Here is a 22,848-nt window from a genome sequence, read left to right on the forward strand (position 1 = left end):
CACTTTGGATCTGGGTCACCCCCCCCCCTTGGGATTCCTGGTGGCCCAGATGGTAAAGAATCCGCCTGCAATGCGGCAGATCTGGGTTTGATCCCTGGGTTGGAAAGATCCCCTGGAGGAGGGTATGGCAACCCACTCCAGTATTCTTGCCATGGGGAGCATCCCCATAAACAGAGGAGGCTGGCAGGCTACAGTCCATGGGGTTGCAAAGAGTTGGACACGACTGAGCAACTAAGCAACAGCAGCACCATCCGCTTCCTTCGACATCGCGGCTTCACCCTGGGGTCGGTGACCCTGCTCATAGCAGAGGTCCCCGCCTCGGATTTGGCTGCTCGGCAGACCGGAAGCCACCCCACCCCCTCCCGCGCATGCTCCGACCATCTGATGCCCGCCGCGCCGGTTTTTCTGGTTTCCGGCTACCAGGGGGCGCTAGGACCCAATCGCACGTGCTAGGAGGGGCGGCGGCCAAGTGGTCCGGGAGCCGCGCGTTGGGGCGTAGGGGACCGTGGCTAGGAGCCCGGGAGGGCTGCGAGCCTACTCAAGCTGCTTTTCTTCTTCCATCACCTTCTCCTTTCGCTGTGCATGGGCCACGCAGTGGAACTGCAGCGGTGAAAACGACTGAAGTTGGGGCGCTGTAATCTCCTGGCAACCCTGAGGAGCGGCAGCGTGAGTTTCCCGGGTACCAGCAGGCCCTGGGAGGAGACACCTCACCCTGACTTTGTGGCAGTTTTTGCCATCCTGTAACGCAAAGGAGGGACTTGGTCCCAACCTTTCCCTTAGATCGGAGAGGTGCCCTTCCATCCTCTTGCCCTTGGAGGGGTGTGCTCTCCTCTGGAGTATCCCAGGAGGCGGGCCTGGGGGAGTGGAGTTTGTATCTTTCAGCTGTTCTGGCAGGACTTCCTAGCCCTGTAAGCATTAACCAAATTGCTAGAAAACCCCCAAACAAAGAAAAATCATTAACATTTTCACAGATATGCTAGAATAGAACAATTCACCATTTATGAACAGGGCTTGAGAGCTGCAAGAAATGAACTTGTTACCTGACTACAGTTTATTGCTTGGAGTAGGGGCCTAGGCACACTCACACTTAAACTGGCAGGCCACGGATTGTCCAGAGTACACACTGGGATCACCCAATCGGAAATGGATTCTACACCTCATCGTGCAGTATTCAGAGATGCTGACTTTGCTGTTTCTGTCAGCACAACCCAAAGCCCCAGTCGACAAAAATGCATCCGAAATTTCATTCACCACAGTTCTTACCAGGTCTTGCCATGGAGGACAAAAGTTAATTTAGATAAAAACGAAATAATGTAATAGATTAATGGTATAAGAGCCTTATATTTTGGATACCATTAAATTCACTCATTTTGAGTGTACACTTGTTTTTAGTAAACTTTAGTAATTGTCACCACAGTCCAGATTTAGAGCATTTTTATCACCCCACTCCACCCCCTAAATTCACAAAAGACTATTTGTAGTTTATCTCTCCTCCCACCTCTAGTCCTGAGCAGCCATGTAAACTGCCTTCTGTCTCTGTAGTTGCTTTTTCTGAACAGTTCATGTGAATGGAATCATACAATATGTAGTCTTTTGTGAATGACTTCTTTCACTTAACAATGTTTTTCAGGTTCATCCATGTTGTAACATATATCAGTACATCATTGCTTTTTATTGCTAAATAGTATTCCATGGTATGGATATAGCACATTTGTTACCCATCTATTGGCTGAAGGACATTTATTTCCACTTTTTGGTTATCATGAATAATCCTATTGTGAACACATATGATGACATATGTGTTCAGTTCTCTTGATTTCACTGCTCTGCTCCGGTGCTGCCATATCACCCTTAGCAGACCCTTGTTATAACACTTAACACACTGCGGAGTAAGCTTGGGTTCATTTTCTGTCTCTCCTCTAGAGAGGGCAAGGACCATGTTCACTTGTTCCCTGGTCTAGGAGTGGTATTTCTGGATCATAAGGTAACTGCATGTTTAACTTCTTTAGGAATTTCCAGACTTTTCTAAAGTGGCTGCCATGTAATATTCCCATTGGTAAATGTATGAAGGTTCCAATTTCTCCACATCCTCACCAACACTTGTTTTGCCTTATTGTCAGTATCTCATTGTGATGTTAATTTGACTAGACTGAGTGGTAGTTGGTTTAGCTAGTTTTACTTCACTTTAATGAATACCTGTTTTACTATTTTAATGAAGGAGCTGAAATGAATAACACATGGTCACTCTTTGCAAGGAGCTAATGTATAGTTCCTTCAGGGAGACAGGTAGAGAAACAGATAATTACAGTTACAGTGTGTTAAATGCTCTGAAGGAGTTGAGCACAGCTCCCCACGAGTTGTGGGGAGCAGAAGAAACCTAACGTAGGCTGGGGAGAGGATGGAGGAAAGTATTAATTTTTTTTTAATTGAAATATAGTTGGTTTACAATATTGTGTTAGTTTCAGGTGTACAACAAAGTGATTCAGTTATATACATATGTTTTCAGATTCTTTTCCATTGTAGGTAATGAATACATACAAGATATTGGATATAGTTCCCTGCATTGTACATAAGTCCTTGTTGTTTATCTATTTGATATATAGTAGTGTGTATCTGTTAATCCCAAGCTCAACCATAATGAAAAAAAGTGTAATTTTTCAATTCCATTTTTTTCATTAGTAGACCATATTATAAAACCATGTAATCAATTATTATTATATTTTGGGTTTCATCAATAAAAAATTATGGAAATTTGTTTTTTTCTGTTGTTATATAAGTACCTACATAGTATTTTTGATTTTGCTTCTTGGCCCATATAGCCTAAAATATTTACTATCTGACCTTCACAGAAAAAGTTTGCCAACTCCTGGTTTAGTAGAATAAACAGACATAGAAAGCAGTTGCCATGTACTTGTTGGGTGACCTTGGGAAGTCACTTTACTTCTCTGGCCTTGATTTTTATTATCTATAAAATAGAGATAAAGGGTGATGGGTGGATGAGATAAGCTCTAGAGTGAAAACCCGCCCATCCCCTAAATTTTTATAAATGATTTAGTTTTGCAAATATTTGAGATACTACTGTGTTCTAAGAACTGTTAGAGGTATTGAGGATACTGCAGGAAAAAATGTTCTTGTCCTGAAGAAGGATACTGCTCTAAATGAAAGGAGATTTAGGTTGCAATGTGTGATCTGAGATTGGATCTTTAATTTGAATAAACTAGCTTTATAGGGAATTTTGGGGGAAAGTAGGCAAATATAAGTATGGATGGGTCTTAGATGAGATGAAAACTTTTTTTTAAGTGTTTTGACTATGCCTCATGGCACCCCACTCCAATACTCTTGCCTGGAGAATCCCATGGATGGAGGAGCCTGGTAGGCTGCAGTCCATGGGGTCGCTAAGAGTCGGACACAACTGAGTGACTTCACTTTCACTTTTCACTTTCATGCATTGGAGAAGGAAATGGCAACCCACTCCAGTGTTCTTGCCTGGAGAATCCCAGGGACGGAGGAGCCTGGTGGGCTGCTGTCCATGGGGTCGCACACAGTCAGACACGACTGAAGCGACTTAGCAGCAGCAGCAGCATGGCATGTGGGATCTTAGGTTCACTGCAGTGGAAGCTTCTTAACATGGAATGGTAGAGGTTGATAATTGAGAAAAAGCAGTTATAGAGTTACAAAGCATTGTGTACATGTGTTATGTCATTTTGGTAGAAAATACATATATATATATTATATATACTTAGAAAAAGATCTGAAAGGATATATACTTAGCCGTTAATAGTGACAATTTCTGGGTGATAGAAATAGAAAGTTTGTTATTTTTAATTTAAATTTATTTGTTTTTAATTGGAGGATAATTGTTTACAATATTGTATTGGTTTCTGCCATATAGCAATATGAATCAGCCACAGGTATACATATGTCCTCTCTCTCCTGAACCTCCCGCCCACCTCCCTCCCCATCCCACCCACTGAGCACCGGTTTGAGCTTCCTGCAACATACAGCAAATACCCACTGGCTATCTGTTTTACATATGGTAATATATATGTTTCAATGTTACTCTCTCAATTCATCCCACCTTCTCCTTCCCCCACTGTGTCCACAAGTCTGTTCTTGTTTCTGATCTTTTTATTTTCTAATTTTCCACAATGAACAAATATACATTGCTTTTGTAAAAATAAAAGATTCTTTCTAATTTAAAACATAATCTGTCTTCATGGTGCTTACCTGCTAGTGCCCCTTTAAGTATTAATATTGCCAAATCTGTCATTTTTTTCCTAGGGAAACACAAGTAAGAATGGAGGGTGCTCTTCTCCCCAGAAGCTAACAAAGGGTCAGTCTTTCTCTGTGAAATGGCTGTAGAATATAAACAGAGGCTCCTGGCATTTCGCTGCTGGTAAGTAGAGCTTTCTTATACCCTGGGCTTTAAAATGGGGTGGGATTCTGTAGGATGGCTAGCATTAAAAAAGAAGGCCTAGCAAGGTCAAGGTTGACTATGTTCAGCTAAGCACCATGCCTAATCTGATAGTGGATACAGGTTTATCTCCTCCAGTGATGGACACATCAGGATACTGAAGCCAGATGTGATCAAGCATTTGAATCATGTAACTCCTACTCCTTTTATTCTAGGCCAGGGATTCATAGACCCTGACAGCTATTTTTGTAAATAAAGTCTTACTGCAACACTTTACATATTGTCTATCACTGCTTTTGCCTCGCCATGCTAGAGTTGAGTAGTTGTGACAGATGTAAGTGTATGACCCACAAAATAAAAAAAATTACCATCGGGCCCTTTAAAAAAGAACAAGTTTATGGATCTCTGTTCTAGGCTCACAAGAAAACTGTCTTAGTAGGTGAGCCTGTGGGGGAGAGAATGCCCATTTTACAATTAAATTAATAAATTGATGTTCTAATTTATAAACTTCATTCTCTTCTAAGCTTTATTAGCATGTGTCAGTATTCCCAGTTTCAGATGACTCTAGATTACTCTTTAGATTGGATTTCTTTTTTTTTCAAATTGAAATAGAGTTGACATGAAATATTATGTTAGTTTCAGTTGTACTATATAGTGATTTGATATTTGCATGCCTTACAAAATGATCGCCATGGTTAAGTCTGGTAACCATCTGTTCCCATACAGTTATTATGTATTATGAACCATATTCCTTATACTGTATATTACATTCATGTGACTTATTTATTTTATAACTGGAGGTTTGCACCTCTTTATTCCCTTCATCTATTTTGCTCCCACCACCCTCCTCCCCTCTGGTAGCTACCCATTTGTTTTCTGTATCTGTGAGTCTGCTTTCATTTTGTTTGTTTTTTAAGATTCTATGTATGAGTGAGAGCTTACAGTATTTGTCTTTCTCTGTCTGACTTATTTCACTTAGCATAATATTCTCCAGGCTCATCCACATTGCTGCAAATGGGAGAACTTTTATGGCTGAGTAATACTCCATCGTATGTGTGTGTGTGTATGTGTGTGTGTATACCACATCTACTTTAGCCATTCATGTATCAATGGACCCTTTAGCTTGCTTCCATATCTTTGCTTTTGTTTTAATAAATAGTGCTACAGTGAAAATTGGGGTGCGTATATCTTTTCAAATTAGTGTTCTTGTTTTCTTCATATAAATACTCAGAAGTCAATTCCTGGGCCATATGGCAGTTCTACTGGTACTTTTTTAGGTACATTCCACAAAATGCTTATTCATTACCAAGGGCAACCTAGTAACTTCACTGTGGAGAAACCTGGCAGACATCACCTTAACCAAATGATCAATTAAGATTAATAGTTATGGAACAAACTGATATCATATGCCTCTTGATAGGATGCACTGAAAAGGACACAGTGTCACATCTATAGTATTCTTGCCAAAACAAATCATCTAAATTGAGTCATGATGAACCATCAGAGAAACCCAAAATTGAAACAGCCAGTATTTTTCAAAAGTGTCATGGTAATGAAAGACCAAAAAACAAACAAACAAAAAGACTAGGGAACTATGCCAGGTTAAAGGAGCTGAAAGGGACAGGTGTGATCCTAGACCAGAAAAAGGACATTGTTGGGGCAATTGAAGGAAACTGAATACAGTCTATTGATTCGATAATTGTGTTGTATGAATGTTAATTTCTTGATCTATATTAATAGTATTATTTTATGATTATGGCAGATGTTAACATTTGGAGAATCTGGGTGAAAGATATGTGAGGATTCTTTGGGCTATTTTGCAACTGTTTTTTGTTTTCTGTAGTTTCAAAATGAAAAGGTGAAAGGGACATGGGAGTCATTTACCACACCCCCAAATAGCCGTAGGTGATCTGACTGCAATCTGCAGTTTGGCTTATAGGGGAGCCAGAGTATAAGTGGGGGATCAGTCAGGAGACAGTGGCAGTAGACCAGGAGAAAGATGATGATGGCTCAGACAAGGGGATGGCAGTGGAGATCAAGGGGGGTGGATGGATTCAGGATACTTGTTGGCATCTCCACCAGAAGGACATTGAGTAGGAAGGAATAGAAGGGAGAACCATCTCCTCTGAAAAGGATGTTCTCTGGGCATTATCTTCAGATAAAATATAGAGCAGAAGAGACCCTGCATGTCCATATGGGTTCTTTTTGTTGTTGTTAGTTTTATGGATTCTAAATTCTTGAGTATGGAAACTATATTTTATCTTTTTTTCCTCTATGGTTTTCAATAGTGTTCCTCTCATCCAAGGGAAAACTAGGAAAGAAGCTTTCTTTGGTTCCCTCCTGTGTTTGCTTCTGCCAAGGACTTTTCTCTTGAGAATCCCTCTCTGCTCTTTTTTTAAACTTAGGACTATATCTTTTTTTTCAATGATTTTATTTATTTATTTATGACTGTGCTGGGTCTTAGTTGCTGCTTTTCTGTAGTTGCAGTGAGGCGCTGGCTACTCTCTAATTGTGGTGCGTGGGCTTCTCATTGCGGTGGCTTCTCTTGTTGTGGAGCTTGGGCTCTAGGGCACGCAGGCTTCACTAGTTGCGGCTCCTGGGCTCTAGAGCCCAGGCTCAGTAGTTGTGGCGTACAGGCTTAGCTGGTCTATGGCATGTAGGATCTTCCTGGACTAGGGATCGATCCCGTGTCTCCTCCATTGGCAGGCGGATTCTTTACCACCAAGCCACCAGGGAAACCCTCTCTCTGCTTTTATTATGAAAGGGTTTGAATTCTGTGTTCTCACGCAAATTGTGACCTTTACAGAGCCCCATTGGTTAGTTTGGGTTTCCCTGTGATGCGCCTTTCTCTACATTTAGGTCTTTACCTGGAATACACTCAATAAAATTTTATCTGTTTTTCAAGGCTCAGTTCAAGAACCATCCACTCCGAGTTGTCTTCCTGGATTTCCTCAGCCCAAAGTAATCCTTCTTTTTCTGAGGTAAGTCATAAATCTTGTTGTTCAGTTGCTAAGTCGTGTCCAACTCTTTGTGACCCCATGGACTGCAGCATGCCAGGCCTCCCTGTCCATCACCATCTCTTGGAGTTTGCCCAAGTTCATGTCCATTGAATCGGTGATACCATCCAACCATTTCATCCTCTGTCACCCCCTTCTTCTCCTGCCCTCAATCTTCCCCAGCATCAGGGTCTTTTCCAGTGAGTCAGCTCTTCATATCAGGTGGCCAAAGTATTAGAGCTTCAGCTTGAGCATGAGTCCTTCCAATGAATATTCAGGGTTGATTTCCTTTAGGATTTACTGAATTGATCTCCTTGCTGTCCAAAGGATTCTCATAGCTCTTAGTTTATTTGTTTTATTTAGACCCCATTCACTTTTTCACAGTCATACTCACTGCTTTGTGCTTATTTGGCTTTGTTTTGGGCCATGCCGCAGCATGTGGGATCTTAGTTCCCCTGCCAGGGAAGTCCCTGTACTTGTTCATATTCATGACTTATATCCTCTACTTGATTTTAAATTCCTTAAGGGAAGGTACTTAGGTTGTTCAACTTTAAATGAATAATTTTCTTTCTCATCATCAGGTACAAAAGAGGTTCAACAGTGAGGTAAGTTGATAAGTTCCCCAGTGTACTTGGAATCTAATCTTTAGTTTCTCTTGTTTCTAGTGAGGACTTTTCCTGTGAAAATACTGGAGTCATTTCCTTTGTCCCCAGCAATCTCCTTTGTAACTTAAAGCCTGTTTTCTATGATTTTCTTTGCCATGGTGTTGATGGAACTGCTTCCACCAGGGGGAGCTCCTTACTATATCTAGGTTAATTTCTTTTTCTTTAGAGGCAAAAGAAAGGAGACTTCATCAGGCAAAATATTGAAGCAATGGGAATACAAACAATAGGAAGTAGGAACTTGGGACTTGGGACTTGATTTGGTTCCAGCACCAGTTGGCCCAAATACCATTTCATTTGTCATATTGGGTTTCAGTATGATTCTGGTCCATGTGTAAAGATTTCCCTCTCCCCAGTCATTTATTTCATCTACAGATATATAATAATCATGTACTTTCTGTCAAGTATTGTAGATGCTGAGCTTCATCTGTGAACAAAACCTAACAAGTCTCTGACCACATGGAACTCATGAAGTGGACTCAGGTGGGTAACAGATAATATGTAAGATAGATAGATACAATGTGTAGTTTATTAGATAGGGATGAGTGCTAAAGGAGAAAGACAATGCAAGGTCTAATAGGCCATTGTAAGAACTTTGATTTTTACTATAAATGAGATGGGAAGCATTGGGGAATTTTGAGTGGGAATGGTGTGATCTGACACGTTTTAAAAGGATCACTATTGTTTTCTGTATAATACATTATATCTAAGAGAATAAGCTTGGGCCAGACTGGTAACAGTGAAATTTGGGAGAAGTTGTTGGATTTGGGGGTGCATCTTGAAGTTGGATTTGCTGACAGATTAGATGTGGGATGTGAAAGAGGAATCAAGGAAAACAGAATCACCATGTTGCATAGCACCAATAGCATTGCCTAAAATGTGGCTGGTGCTCTCTGGAGTGACACAACACAGTGTTTCTGTTTGAGACAATGCCAAGGTTTTCATTCTGAGTAGCCGAAATGATGGAGTTAGCACTAACTGCAGTGGTAAAGACTGGGGAAAACAGTATAAAAGAAGTTACATTGAGGATGTGTTGAATTTGAGATGCCAGTCAGACATCTAAGTGGAGTTGATGAGTGAGCTGTAGGGTACAGGAGCATGGCACTCACAGGCGTGGTTAGGGCAGGAGATAAATGTTATGAAGTCACAGATGTCTAGATAGTATTTCAAGCTCTGAGATGGATGAAATCTCCAGGAGTGAGGATAGTTAAGAGGAGGGGATCACGGACCCTGCCCTGGGGCACTCTGACAGCCAGAGATTAGGAAGATGATGAGGAACTGGCAAAGGAGACTGACAAGGAGTGGCCAGTAAGGTGGAAGGAAAACCAGAAGAATGTGGTGCAGCCGAAGCCTCGTGAAGAAGGTGCTTCCAGGAAGAGGGGATGATCAACTGTGATAAGTGCTTCTGGTTGGCCAGGCAAGGTGAGGGCCCAGAATATTCGATGGACTCTCGCAACATAGAGGCCCCTAGTGACCTGGATAAAAGCCTTTTCAGTGGACAAAAGCTTGATGGGAGTGGGGCCAAGAGAGAAGGGAAGGAGAAAAATTGTACATGGGGAATATAGACAAATATTTTGAAGAATTTTGCTGTCAAGAAGAGGAGAGAGATGAGGCAGTAACTGGAATGGTGTGTGGGAGGATCAAGAGAAAGTATCAGAATAGGAGAAAATAGAGTCCAGAAATAAACCCACACACCTATGGTCAATTAATCTACAACAAAGGAGGCAAGAAAATATGCTGGGGAAAAAACAGTTTCTTCAGCAAGTGTTGCTGGGAAAGCTGGCCAGCTACATGCAGAACAATGAAGTCAGAACATACCCTCACACCACAGACAAAAATAAACTCACGGTGGGAGGAATAATGGAACGTTTGCCCCAGGAGTACTCACCAGTCATTGGAGTTCGCTAGTCCTTAGTCACATACGTTTCTGGTAATTCTCAGAGAAGCAAGGTGTTGAGGGAGGGGAAATTGCCAGCAGGTTTGACTGGAACAAACTCTAAGGAAACCCGTGGACAGCCTTTAATAAAACTGGACCTAGAACCTCCACAGTTAGGAAAGGGGAGAGTACCTCCACGTGTGCAAGCAAACAGTTGGGGTCATGAGCTATAGCCAGCCCCCTAGTCTATTGGGTGATTCTAGCCTCCTATGCCCACTTTGGTGGATCTGGCCTCCATTATACTGAAGACAGCCTGTACATCTACCTCCAGAAACATTATCTATTATTATTTACAGAAGGGAGAGGGAAATAAATTCTTGTAGATGCTGTGAACATGACAAAACCCCAGGTGGGGTGTGAAGCAAGTAGGAAAACTGACATAGAATTTCAGGTCACAGTACCACAATACCACTAATGCCTTTGACTGTGTGGATCACAATAAACTGGAAAATTCTTCAAGAGATGGGAATACCAGACCACCTGACCTGCCTCCTTAGAAATCTGTATGCAGGTCAGGAAGTAACAGTTAGAACTGGACATGGAACAACAGACTGGTTCCAAATAGGGAAAGGAGTATGTCAAGGCTGTATATTGTCACCCTGCTTATTTAACTTATATGCAGTGTACATCATGCAATATGCCAGGCTGGATGAAGCACAAGCTGGAATCAAGATTTCTGGGGGAAATAGCAATAACCTCAGATACGCAGATGATGTTACCATTATGGCAGAAAGCAAAGAAGAACTAAAGAGCTTCTTGATGAAAGTGAAAGAGGAGAGTGAAAAAGTTGGCTTAAAATTCAACATTCAGAAAACTAAGATCATGGCATCCAGTCCCATCAGATCAGATCAGATCAGATCAGTCGCTCAGTCGTGTCCGACTCTTTGCGACCCCATGAATCGCAGCATGCCAGGCCTCCCTGTCCATCACCAACTCCCGGAGTTCACTGAGACTCACGTCCATCGAGTCAGCGATGCCATCCAGCCATCTCATCCTCTGTCGTCCCCTTCTCCTCCTGCCCCCAATCCTTGCCAGCATCAGAGTCTTTTCCAATGAGTCAACTCTTCGCATGAGGTGGCCAAAGTACTGGAGTTTCAGCTTTAGCATCATTCCTTCCAAAGAAATCCCAGGGCTGATCTCCTTCAGAATGGACTGGTTGGATCTCCATGCAGTCCAAGGGACTCTCAAGAGTCTTCTCCAACACCACAGTTCAAAAGCATCAATTCTTCAGCGCTCAGCCTTCTTCACAGTCCAACTCTCACATCCATACATGACCACAGGAAAAACCATAGCCTTGGCTGGACGAACCTTTGTTGGCAAAGTAATGTCTCTGCTTTTGAATATGCTGTCTAGGTTGGTCATAACTTTCCTTCCAAGGAGTAAGTGTCTTTTAATTTCATGGCTGCAGTCACCATCTGTAGTGATTTTGGAGCCCAGAAAAATAAAGTCTGACACTGTTTCCACTGTTTCCCCATCTATTTCCCATGAAGTGGTGGGACCGGATGCCATGATCTTCGTTTTCTGAATGTTGAGCTTTAAGCCAACTTTTTCACTCTCCTCTTTCACTTTCATCAAGACGCTTTTGAGTTCCTCTTCACTTTCTGCCATCCCATCACTTGATGGCAAATAGATGGGGAAACAGTGGAAACAGTGAGAGACTTTATTTTCTTGGGCTCCAAAATCACTGCAGATGGTGACTGCAGCCATGAAATTAAAAGATGCTTGCTCCTTGGAAGAAAAGCTATGACCAACCTAGACAGCATATTAAAAAGCAGAGACATTACTTTGCCAACAAAGGTCCGTCTAGTCAAAGCTATGGTTTTTCCAGTGGCCATGTGTGGATGTGAGAGTTGAACTATAAAAAAAGCTGAGTACCAAAGAATTGATGCTTTTGAACTGTGGTGTTGGAGAAGACTCTTGAGAGTCCCTTGGACTGCAAGGAGATCCAACCAGTCCATCCTAAAGGAGATCAGTCTTGAATATTCATTGGAAGGACTGATGCTGAAACTGAAACTCCAATACTTTGGCCACCTGATGTGAAGAACCAACTCATCAGGAAAAGACCCTGATACTGGGAAAGATTGAAGGCGGGAGGAGAAGGGAATGACAGAGGATGAGATGGTTGGATGGCATCACCAACTCGATGGACATGAGTTTGAGTAGGCTCCAGGAGTTGGTGATGGACAGAGAAGCCTGGTGTGCTGCAATCCATGGGGTCACAAAGAGTCAGACACGACTGAACAACTGAACTGAACTGACCACTATTGATGTCCTTATTCCCTGGCCAGAAGTGGGCTTCACAGCAGAACCTCCTGTCTAGCTGGGCTCAATTCTTAGCTGTGTGTACTAGGAGCGATGGCTTTGAGAACACATACAAGTTTCACTGATCACCAGTCACCATGTTCTTTTTTTGTATTTGAACTTGTTTCCATGTCTCATGTCTTCAAGGCCCAGCTCAAGTGTCACTTGTTCTGCAGAACCTTCTGTGAGCCCCATCTCAGACAAAATGCATCATTTCCTTCCCTGAGTTTCCAGACCACTTTTTCTCTTTCTGTCTTCTCACACCTGTAACACTGAGGTGTGTCTGCCTGTGAATGCAAGAGATGGCAGAGTACAGTGGATAAGAACACAGGCTTTGGAGCAAGGATGCTTGGGTTTATATAAATAATATATATATTATATATTATATATAATAGCATATATAATATATAATTATAATGATATATATAATATTATATATATATATATATATATATATATATATATATATTTGGCTGTATCAAGTCTAAGTTGCAGCACATGAGATCTTTAGTTGTGGCATGTGGAATCTAGTTTCTTGACCAGGGATCAAACCCAGGCCCCCTGCAGTGGGAGCATTGAGTCTTAGCCACTGGACCACCGGGGAAGTCCTGGCTGCATGTCTTTGTGCCTCAGTTTCTCCTCTGTCTCATCCAAATAGAATAGTAGTAAGATGAAAGCAGTGAATACATGTGAAGTACTTAGAACAGTGCCCAGCATGTAGTAAGTGCTCAATAAGCTTTAAAAAATATTTTTATGGGAGTAGAGTTGATTTACAATGTGGTGTTACTTTTAGGTGTACAGCAGTATAAGCTTTTGTTATTTGTCTCTCTTCTCCTTGAGGAATAAGACCACGCCCTTTTGTTAGCACTGAGCTTGGCACAGAGTACTAGGTGCTTAATACATATTTGTGTGACTCAACAGGTTTCTAAATCAAATTCAAGTTCGTGTTTAACAGTTTCATATGTGTATGGCCCTTTCATCAGCTCACTTATTTATTGCTGTGTTCCACAATGTGTAGTGGTTAAGAATGAAGGTTCTAGAACCTGATGCCTTGGTCTGTGTTGTTGCTTAGTCACTTACTAGCTTGTTAGCCTCAGCTTCCTCATCTGGAAAATGAGAAAAATATATAGGAAGTTAAACAGTTACTGAACATTCAAATATTAACTGTATCTATTTCTAATCTTATTAATTAAGTGACTTAATATGTACCTCTGATGTTCTATGGACTGTGTTGGACAACAGAGATGCAGAAATGAGTAAGGCTTGGTTCCTGCTCTAAGAGAACCCCTCTGCTGGGGAAGGCAGCAAGTCAGTAGGTATAGAGCCTAGCAGAGGAAGGGAGCAACTTTTTGAGAGGGACCAGTGAGGGGAAAAGGGAGGGTCATAAGGTTTTTTTAGGGTTTTCCCTGGTGGCTCAGTGGTACAGAATCTGCCTGCAATGCAGGAGATGCAGGAGACCTGGATTTGATCCCTGGGTCGGGAAGATCCTCTGGAGTAGGAAATGGCAACAAACTCCAGTATTCTTGCCTGGAGAATCCCGTGGACAGAGGAGCCTAATGGGCTGCAGTCCATAGGGTAGCAAAGAGTCAGGCATGACTGAGCCACTGAGGACCCATGCAAGGCTTTTTGGAGCAGGTACATCCTGAGCTTTGAAATCTGTGGGTTGCAGATCCTGGAATAAGAATGTCAAATAGGTATCAAAATCCTTCTTGTGGTTCATTGGAAATGAGTTTTAGAACAGACGTCTCCCACTGATTTCCTGAATAAGACCCCTTCATGAGAGGTCCCACCCTCTATTTTGAAACCGAGAGAAACTATTCTGGGCCAACAACAACACATCATCAGTCCAACCTAAGTGTACCAAAAATGGTTTTGAACAGTTTTCCTTCAGCAAAACTCCTCTTTCCTTTTGTCGTTAAGCCAGAGGGCCCACACGGGCAGAGGAGCACATCCCACAGGCCTCTGGCCTGCTTTCACCCTCCCTCCCAGTGGATTTTCTGAAAAGGTTGGCATTCTCTTCCCTTCGTCACCCCCACCATCAGGTGACAGGCAAAGCAGAGAGAGACATGTTTTCTAAGAAAAGGCCAGGACCCTTTTCTCACTCCCACCTCTCATAGAGATCTCTCTGAGATGGTGGGATGGGGCTATATTAACATTTTTGAGATCAAGGACAGGGTAGGGGTAGATAAAAATGTTGGTCTTTTCTCTTAGAAAACCAATAAAGCCAGTGACGCTTGTCTATATTCCCCAAGTAGTTCATAAGAACAATAGAATTCAGAGTTCCTGGTGTTCCTCTGGAGCTGATTTTGGCAAGTGATAAGCAGCTTGTAAAAGGGCTTATTATTGAGTGGAGCTTTGGCTGCCTGACTTTTAAGGTTGGTTATTTATTTTGCATGTTGTATAACAGGAGCATTGGGCAATGCTCAGAAGAGGCCTTCTGGGTCAGGGAGTAAGGGCTGCTCTGTCTCCTCCTGCCAGAAGCAGATTCCAGTGCGGAGTACGAACCCAAGCCATGGCTTTCCTGCAACAGACAGGCCTTCTCCTTAGGGGTTGAACATTTCCATCAAGTCCCAGCCCCAGAAAAATAGATGTGTGTGTAATTTCTCCAACTCACACTGATAACGTGACCTGCCTTTGAAAGACATGTTTTTAAAGACACACTGTGTTCATTTGCAACAGACAGTCATATACAGGGTCCCTGGCATATCAGTAGGTAGATGCTCTGAAATGTAGGACTTTGAAGAGTGCCCAGCCCAAATTGTCCCCAGTCCTTTTGGTTCTAACGTTAAAGCATGTACCTCCTATCTCCTGCTGGTCTTACTGGCTCCCTGAGAAACATACAGACATTTTAGAGACAGTGAATGAGGGAAGTTCTTCTTTCTCCTGTTCTAAACTTTAGGAAACTGAGCCAAGGCTCTCAAGAACCTGCGATGGTCTTGATAGAGAAAAACTTAGTCGTGGATCTTTTTTTTTTTTTTTTTTTACTTTTCTCTTGTTTGATTTTTATGGCAACCTGAATTTATGAGGATGTTGTGTTTATAGAGGCTATAAGCCAGCGTTTGTGTCTGGTCATATTAGTACATTGGGAGACAGCAGCAGATTATAGGTGCCTGGGCAGAGGTTTCATGAGCTATTGAACGAGTTGTAGATGCTTTATGATATTTAGAAGACACATGTCTTGGGAGAGGCGGCCTTTACACTTGAAGTTACTGTTTCAGGATGGACCCTCCTTTCTCAGACACAAGGTTTTGTTGAAGAAAGTCTTGGAAAACATGTGAGAAACAGTCATCCTCATAGAGTTTGAGTGTGACTAGGTTAATTTCGTGCACTAAAGTCTCCAGCATCGGGGATGGCCCAATGCTTTGTCTCCTGTATTAGTCAGGATAAGCTAGATTCTGCAGGGACCCCTGCTCACTGAGCAGTCATATCTGTCATATCTGACTCTTTGCAACCCCATGGAGTGTAGCCCACCAGGCTTCTCTATCCATGGGATTCTCCAAGCAAGAATACTGGAGTGGGTGGTCATGTCCTGCTTCAGGGCATCTTCCCAACCTGGGGATCAAACCCAAATCTCCTGTATCTCCTGCATTGGCAGGCAAACTCTTTACCACTGAGCCACCTGGGAAGCCCCAGACTCTGATGCAGTAACAAATAAGCAATACATATGTCGCTCACATAAATAAGACTTGATGCAGACTGGTTGGCTCTCTTTAACCTTGTAGTAGTGCCATCTGGCACACATGACCTCCAAGGGCACTGTGGCAGAGGAAAAGACAGCTGGAAGCCCACAGGCCTTCATTGCCTCACCCTGGCATTGACACATCACTTCTGCACATATTTCAGTGGCAGGAACTTATCACTTTGCCCGGTCTAGTGGCAGGGTCATGTAGAAGCATACCTGGTCTATCTGGTGGCTGTGAAGAGTCTCTCCTATATCCTCTGGGGACCAGCTGACCCTTAACTTGCCACCACACTCTCAGGGAATGTATGAGTGATGTTGACTTCCTAATTCTGCAAACACCAAACCAGCTCTCCAACCTGACAGACAGCGCTAGTTTTAGCTAACGAGAGCACACAGGACAGGCAGTGCTTACCTGTTTGTCAGCTGCAATCCTTTGCCTTGTCCTCCCTCATCGCTCACATCCTCTTTCTGCTTCTGTCTCAAGACTCACACTCATGTAAATGTAAGAATGGCTCCCAGCTTAGACACCTTTGTCACTCTGGTCCCAGGATCCAGGTCTGACTGGAGCTGTGGGAGTGTTAAGTGAGAAAGTGGAAGAGCTGCTCTTTCCAAAGTTCTCACAAGGCTGGGCAGGCAGTCCCTGTCTCTAGTGGTCCTCAGGCCCCAGAGTTGAGGCACCATAAATTAATCTACAGCAAGCCCTCTGACGAGATTGAGGGAGCAGAGTTCCCCAGTGTCCATGAGTATCACTGAGAGACGGGACTTACTCCACTCCCAATGCTGAGTTCTCTTTAGTTATGGTGGCCCTTCTCCCAGGAGGAGGATGACCAATGGAGCCATTTCCAGATTCTCTCTAGAGGTGAAGACCAAATTCCCAGAAGGGACCTGAGAGTTAAAAAGTGGTTGGCTGCTCCTGACCTGACTTATTGTGTGTAGCTGAACCATAACCACTAGAGTATATTAGAGTGTGTGTGTGTGTGTGTAAAACTCAATCCTGTGGTGCTTGGTGACTTTGGTTGCCCAGCCCTTGGAACAATGTGCTTCTTTTTTTTGTTGTTTTCCCTTGGAATTCAGGTGCAAGCAAACTAAGGAAATAATTGAGTCTTCTTGTTTTAGTGTCTTCCAGAGGATAGGGGTGGCTGGGGTCAGTGTAGACCAATCCAAGGAGTGTATATTTGCCAGAGTTGCTGCCCATCTTCCTTGTTTCTGGCATGTATATCTCTCTGCAGGATGAGCCCAGACCCGATGTAAGTTATCCACAGGGTAGCTGGGTGGCTGATGACCTGATTGGCTTCAAAGGGTAGGAGGGTCAGCAATGTAATGAGGTAGGGGTTGGCATGGCTGTATCTGAAAAAGAGTCATGATGATGAGTTTTTCCTTTCTCTCCTTTGGCTTCATTGTTATATTCTGTGTGGGTCCTGTTGGCTTGAATCTGGGCGAGACTCACCCAAATAGTTCTTAGGTACAAATCACATCCCTTTACCTTCTCGAGTCACTGCCAAGCTCATTATGGTTAAAAGATTTCTAAGACCAGGTATAGCACTCACCTGGGTTACAGTCTACCATTTAAATGTATTTCATACATATGAGCATTATGTCCTTTATAATATGTTTTTCATTGTTTCACAGTTATTCCAGATTGAACCACTTTTTAAAATTTATGTTTTCTTTATGGGAAAACATCATTCAATGGTGGTTGTTTATGTTCCTCTCTTTCTTTCCCAGTAACAAAATTTTAATTCTTCACTTTGACATTTTCATGTCTTCCTCTTCGTGTTTCATATTCCTGCTGTTAATTGCCACTCTCCTCACTAAGTTTTCTCCCCCTTCCCAACATTGAAACCTAAGCCTTCTTCTCTTTTCCATGTCTTCAGTTTGAGATGTTGTGTATGAATTCTAGTAAAACTTTTAAGTGATCAAAGATATTTAACTTTGAGCCAGTTAGAATCTCACAGACTTATGTGATCTTTCTAAGGACTTCAAAGTAATTCACCTTAAAAACTAAAATAGTCCATTGTAGTACTGTGTTTATCATCTCTATCTGGGAACTAGGTAGGGGCACATTTTATCCCTTCTGTCATTCCTTTTGTTGTTGTTAGTTGTTTGTTTGTTTGTTTTTTAACGTGTTTAATACTATGTTCAATGAACATAGCATCATTAAATGCTAAGACTGTCTGTCTATTTATCCTTGTGGGGCCTTAGTTAAGGCATGTGGGATCTTTGATCTTCACTGCAGCATGCTAGATGCGGGATCATTATTTGTGGCATGCAAACTCTTAGACGAAGCATGTGGGATCTAGTTCCCTGACCAGGGATCAAACCTGGGCCCCCTGCATTTGGAGTACAGAGTCTTAGCCACTGGACCACCATGGAAGTCCCTTCCTTCTCTCTCAAGAATGGTCAAATCAAGGTGCAGAGGTGATAACTTTTTCGTTGTCATCATCCTGATTGTTGTTTGATGTCCAGGCCAAAGTAAGAAATTGCTAGCCTATGGATTCTGCATTATTCCCTCCATTGTAAGCTAAAAATGATGCTAGGACAGGCTGAGGGAGACTGCTTTCCATCATGTGTGGGTTAATGGTCTGGCAGAGGCAGGACTCTGGATTTAGAGGCCCCCAGAAGATAGGGACCCCAGCATCTAGGCAATCCTACTTTCATATTTTGTGCGTAGCTGGGTCTTTGGGGCCTGACCCAGCACTCCCAGCAGAATCCTGAGGTCATACTTTTATACATAGAATGTGGACACAGTGGGGGTTTAGCTGTCAATAATATTATAAACAGTAGAAAATTTCAAGTGTTGCTTCTTAAAGTAACAAGTGATGGCTGAGGGTGCAAGGGAGAATGACCTTCTCGGCAGCTTATCAAACGAAGTGTCAAGTGTGAAATGGTTTCTAAATTGTAAAAGTATGAAACACATGATGACCATTGGTATTGCATTATAAATTGCATGAGTTGCTTTTCTGCCAAGATTTTAAAGAAGGACATCAAAGATCTCAAGTATTGCTGTAGTTCAGTTCAGTTCAGTTCAGTTCAATCACTCAGTTGTGTCCGACTCTTTGCGACTGCACGGACCGCAGCACACCAGGCCTCCCTGTCCATCACCAACTCCCAGAGTTCACCCAAACTCATGTCCATTGAGTCGGTGATGCCATCCAGCCATCTCATCCTCTGTCGTCCCCTTCTCCTCCTGTCCTCAATCTTTCCCAGCATCAGGGTCTTTTCCAGTGAGTCAGCTCTTCACATCAGGTGGCCATCTGCAGTGATTTTGGAGCCCAAAAAAATAAAGTCAGCCACTGTTTCCACTGTTTCCCCATCTATTTTCCATGAAGTGATGGGACCAGATGCCATGATCTTCGTTTTCTGAATGTTGAGCTTTAAGCCAAGTTTTTCACTCTCCTCTTTCACTTTCATCAAGTAGTTCTTCTTCACTTTCTGCCATAAGGGTGGTGTCATCTGCATATCTGAGATTATTGATATTTCTCCTGGCAATCTTGATTCCAGATTGTGCTTCATCCAGCCCAGCATTTCTCATGATGTACTCTGCGTGTAAGTTAAATAAGCAGGGTGACAATATACAGCCTTGACGTACTCCTTTTCCTATTTGGAACCAGTCTGTTTTTCCATGTCCAGTTCTAACTGTTGCTTCCTGACCTGCATACAGATTTCTCAAGAGGCAGGTTAAGAAACTTCAAAATTCACTTTGTTTACCTTCTGATTAGGGCATTTTTGTTTTGCTTGAACGTAGAGCCCACGGCTGAGTTATTTTTTCTCCAGCTTCACTGAGGTATAATTGTATGCCAAAAACTGCAAATAATTAATATATATAATCTGGTGAGTTTGGACACATGAATGGACACATGAATGGACCTAGAAAACATTAGGCTAAGTGAGATAAGTCAGTCATAGAAGGACAAATACGACATGAGATTCCTCTTAGATGAGACCTCTAAAATAGTCAAAAGCAAGGATGGTGGTTGCCAGGGGGTGGGAAGATGGGGATATGGGGGAGGGGTTGGTATTCAATGGATAGAAAGCTACAGCTATACAGTATGAGAACGTTCCAGAGACCTGAATTACAAATAGTGTTTACAGTTAACAATAAGGTTCAGTTCAGTTGCTCAGTCGTGTCTGACTCTTTGTGACCCCGTGGATTGCAGCATGCCAGGCTTCCCTGTCCATCATCAACTCCCAGAGCCTGCTCAAACTCATGTCTATCGAGTCAGTGATGCCGTCCAACCATCTCATCCTCTGTCATCCCCTTCTCCTCCTGCCGTCAATCTTTCCCAGCATCAGGGTATTTTCCAGTGAGTCAGTTCTTCACGTCAGGTGGCCCAAGTATTGGAGCTTCAGCTTCAGCATCAGTGCTTCCAGTGAATATTCAAGACTGATTTCCTTTAGGATTGACTGGTTTGATCTCCTTGCAGTCCAAGGGGCTCTCAGGAATCTTCTCCAACACCACAGTTCAAAAGCATCAATTCTTCAATGCTCAGCTTTCTTTATGGTCCAACTGTCACATCCATACATGATTACTGGGAAAGCCATAGCCTTAACTAGACGGACCTTTGTTGGCAAAGTAATGTCTCTGTTTTTCAATATGCTATCTAGGTTGATCATAACTTTTCTTCCAAGGAGCAAGCATCTTTTAGTTTCATGGCTGCAGTCAACATCTGCAGTGATTTTCAGGCCCAAGAAAAGAAAGTCTCTCACTGTTTCCATTGTTTCCCATCTATTTGCCATGAAGTGATGGGACCAGATGCCATGATCTTCATTTTTTTAATGTTGAGTTTTAAGCCAACTTTTTCACTCTCCTCTTTCACTTTTATCAAGAGGCTCCTCAGTTCCTCTTTGCTTTCTGCCATAAGGGTGGTGGGGTGGTGTCATCTACATATCTGAGGTTATTGATATTTCTCCCATAAATCTTGATTCCAGCTTGTGCTTCATCCAGCCTGGCATTTTGCATGATATACTCTGCATATAAGTTAAATAAGCAGGGTGACAATATACAGCCTTGACATACTCTTTTCCCAATTTGGAACCAGCCTGTTGTTCCATATGTGGTTCTAACTGTTGCTTCTTGACCTTCATACAGGTTTCTCAGGAGGCAGGTCAAGTGGTCTGGTATTCCCATCTCTTGAAGAATTTTCCACAGTTTGTTGTGATCCACACAGTCAAAGGCTTTGGCCTAGTCAATAAAGCAGAAGTAGATGTTTTTCTGGAACTCTCTTGCTTTTTCTATGATCAAACAGACATTGGCAATTTGATCTCTGGTTCCTCTGTCGTTTCTACATTCTGCTTGAATATCTGGAAGTTCTTGGTTCATGTACTGTTGAAGCCTAACTTGGAAAATTTTGAGCATTACTTTGCTAGCGTGTGAGATGAGTGCAATTGTGTGGTAGTTTGAACATTCTTTGGCATTGCCTTTCTTTGGGACTGGAATGCAATAAGGTATCACAGGCTTAAAAATTGATCAGTGCATTTTTTTTATATCATCTGGTTTCTCTCTGGATCTGCCTAAGGTCAAGACATCACCTTTTTAATTTCCTCAGCATTCCACAGTTTTGGGGAAAAGGCAGAGGTGTTCCTCAGTTGCAGGTTAGAGCAGATTCTCCAAGCTCATGTTACCCCCACTTTGTTGGCACTTCCCTTTCTTATTTTTTCAATTTATTTGTTTTTAATTGAAGGATAATTGCTCTACAGTATTGCATTGGCTCTCTGAAAGAAGAATCTGGCACAGCTTCATGTTTATTCTTGGTTATTCTTCCCAATTTACTGTCACTCAGAGCTGTCTGAGCCAGGGAGTTGGTGTGGGGACAGGGGATTTTGAGGCCTGGCCTGATTCCAGGCAGATATCCAGTAGCACAGCGCTTAACCCCAGGTCAGGCTTCTGGCAACTTCTGTCCTCTGGAATTTTGCTCTAAACCTAGAAAGAAGAAAATAGACATAAACTCCCTCAAACACAGAGCGATAGCATTGGAGTCACCAACTTTATTCCCCAGGCCTTTTCTAGTGCCTTGCTTACAACATAGCTCTAAAGAATGTTGTCATCTGGTTCCTAGCTATACAGATTAAAAGCAACAGGAAGAGATATTGGAGTGGGGGATGGCGTGGGGGGGGGAGGGAGAAGCTCAGATATACTGATGGGAAGTCATACTGACAAAATAGCACAACATAATAAAGCATGTTGATTCTGATTACCCTGAGTTAGCTGGGAAAAGATTCAAGTGAATTAAGAACTCTGGGAAGCATGTAATATATACATGTATATTTCATGTCATCAGAGATAATCTTTAAACATTTTGGTGTTTAAAGGATACGATTTGCTTATCTGTACAAATCCAGTTGTTTCTAACTGCTATACCTTGCCTAAGCCAGAATTATGAACTATTTCTTGCAATGACAATATAATGCTTTCTGATAGTAAGATTTGAAGCCCTGAGCAGAGCTGAAATTGTCTTGTCTTATAAGAGTGATTCGGAGAAGGCAATGGTAACCCACTCCAGTACTCTTGCCTGGAAAATCCCATGGATGGAGGAGCCTGGTAGGCTGCAGTCCATGGGGTCACTAAGAGTCGGGCACGACTGAGCGACTTCACTTTCACTTTTCACTTTCATGCATTGGAGAAGGAAATGGCAACCCACTCCAGTGTTCTTGCCTGGAGAATCCCAGGGACAGAGGAGCCTTGTGGGCTGCCGTCTATGGGGTCGCACAGAGTCGGCAACGACTAAAGCAACTTAGCAGCAGCAGCGTGAGAGTGATTCAGGCATTGAGCAAGAATGTGATTTGAATCCTAAATTCATTCATTCTCAGATTTGGTCCTCAGTAGAGGCGTCCCATTTCAGACTTCATCTGAGGCTCCC

At 42.6% G+C, this 22,848-nt stretch overlaps 1 long non-coding RNA gene and 1 other non-coding gene across 2 annotated transcripts in view; one reads left to right on the top strand and one right to left on the bottom strand.

The window, feature by feature from the left end:
• The first annotated feature begins 502 nt into the window (after positions 1-502).
• LOC129639013 (uncharacterized) overlaps positions 503-22,848 on the top strand; it is a 58,103-nt gene continuing 35,757 nt past the window's right edge. The window contains exons 1-5 of the long non-coding RNA XR_008708130.1: positions 503-666; positions 4,282-4,396; positions 7,320-7,395; positions 7,992-8,015; positions 8,478-8,555. This is a non-coding gene — a long non-coding RNA (uncharacterized LOC129639013). The remainder of the gene's footprint in view (positions 667-4,281; positions 4,397-7,319; positions 7,396-7,991; positions 8,016-8,477; positions 8,556-22,848) is intronic.
• TRNAW-CCA (transfer RNA tryptophan (anticodon CCA)) lies at positions 18,292-18,364 on the bottom strand. Its single transcript has one exon. It is a non-coding gene; the product is annotated as a tRNA-Trp (tRNA).

Source organism: Bubalus kerabau, chromosome X, assembly GCF_029407905.1.
Source record: "Bubalus kerabau isolate K-KA32 ecotype Philippines breed swamp buffalo chromosome X, PCC_UOA_SB_1v2, whole genome shotgun sequence".
NCBI lineage: Eukaryota > Metazoa > Chordata > Mammalia > Artiodactyla > Bovidae > Bubalus > Bubalus kerabau.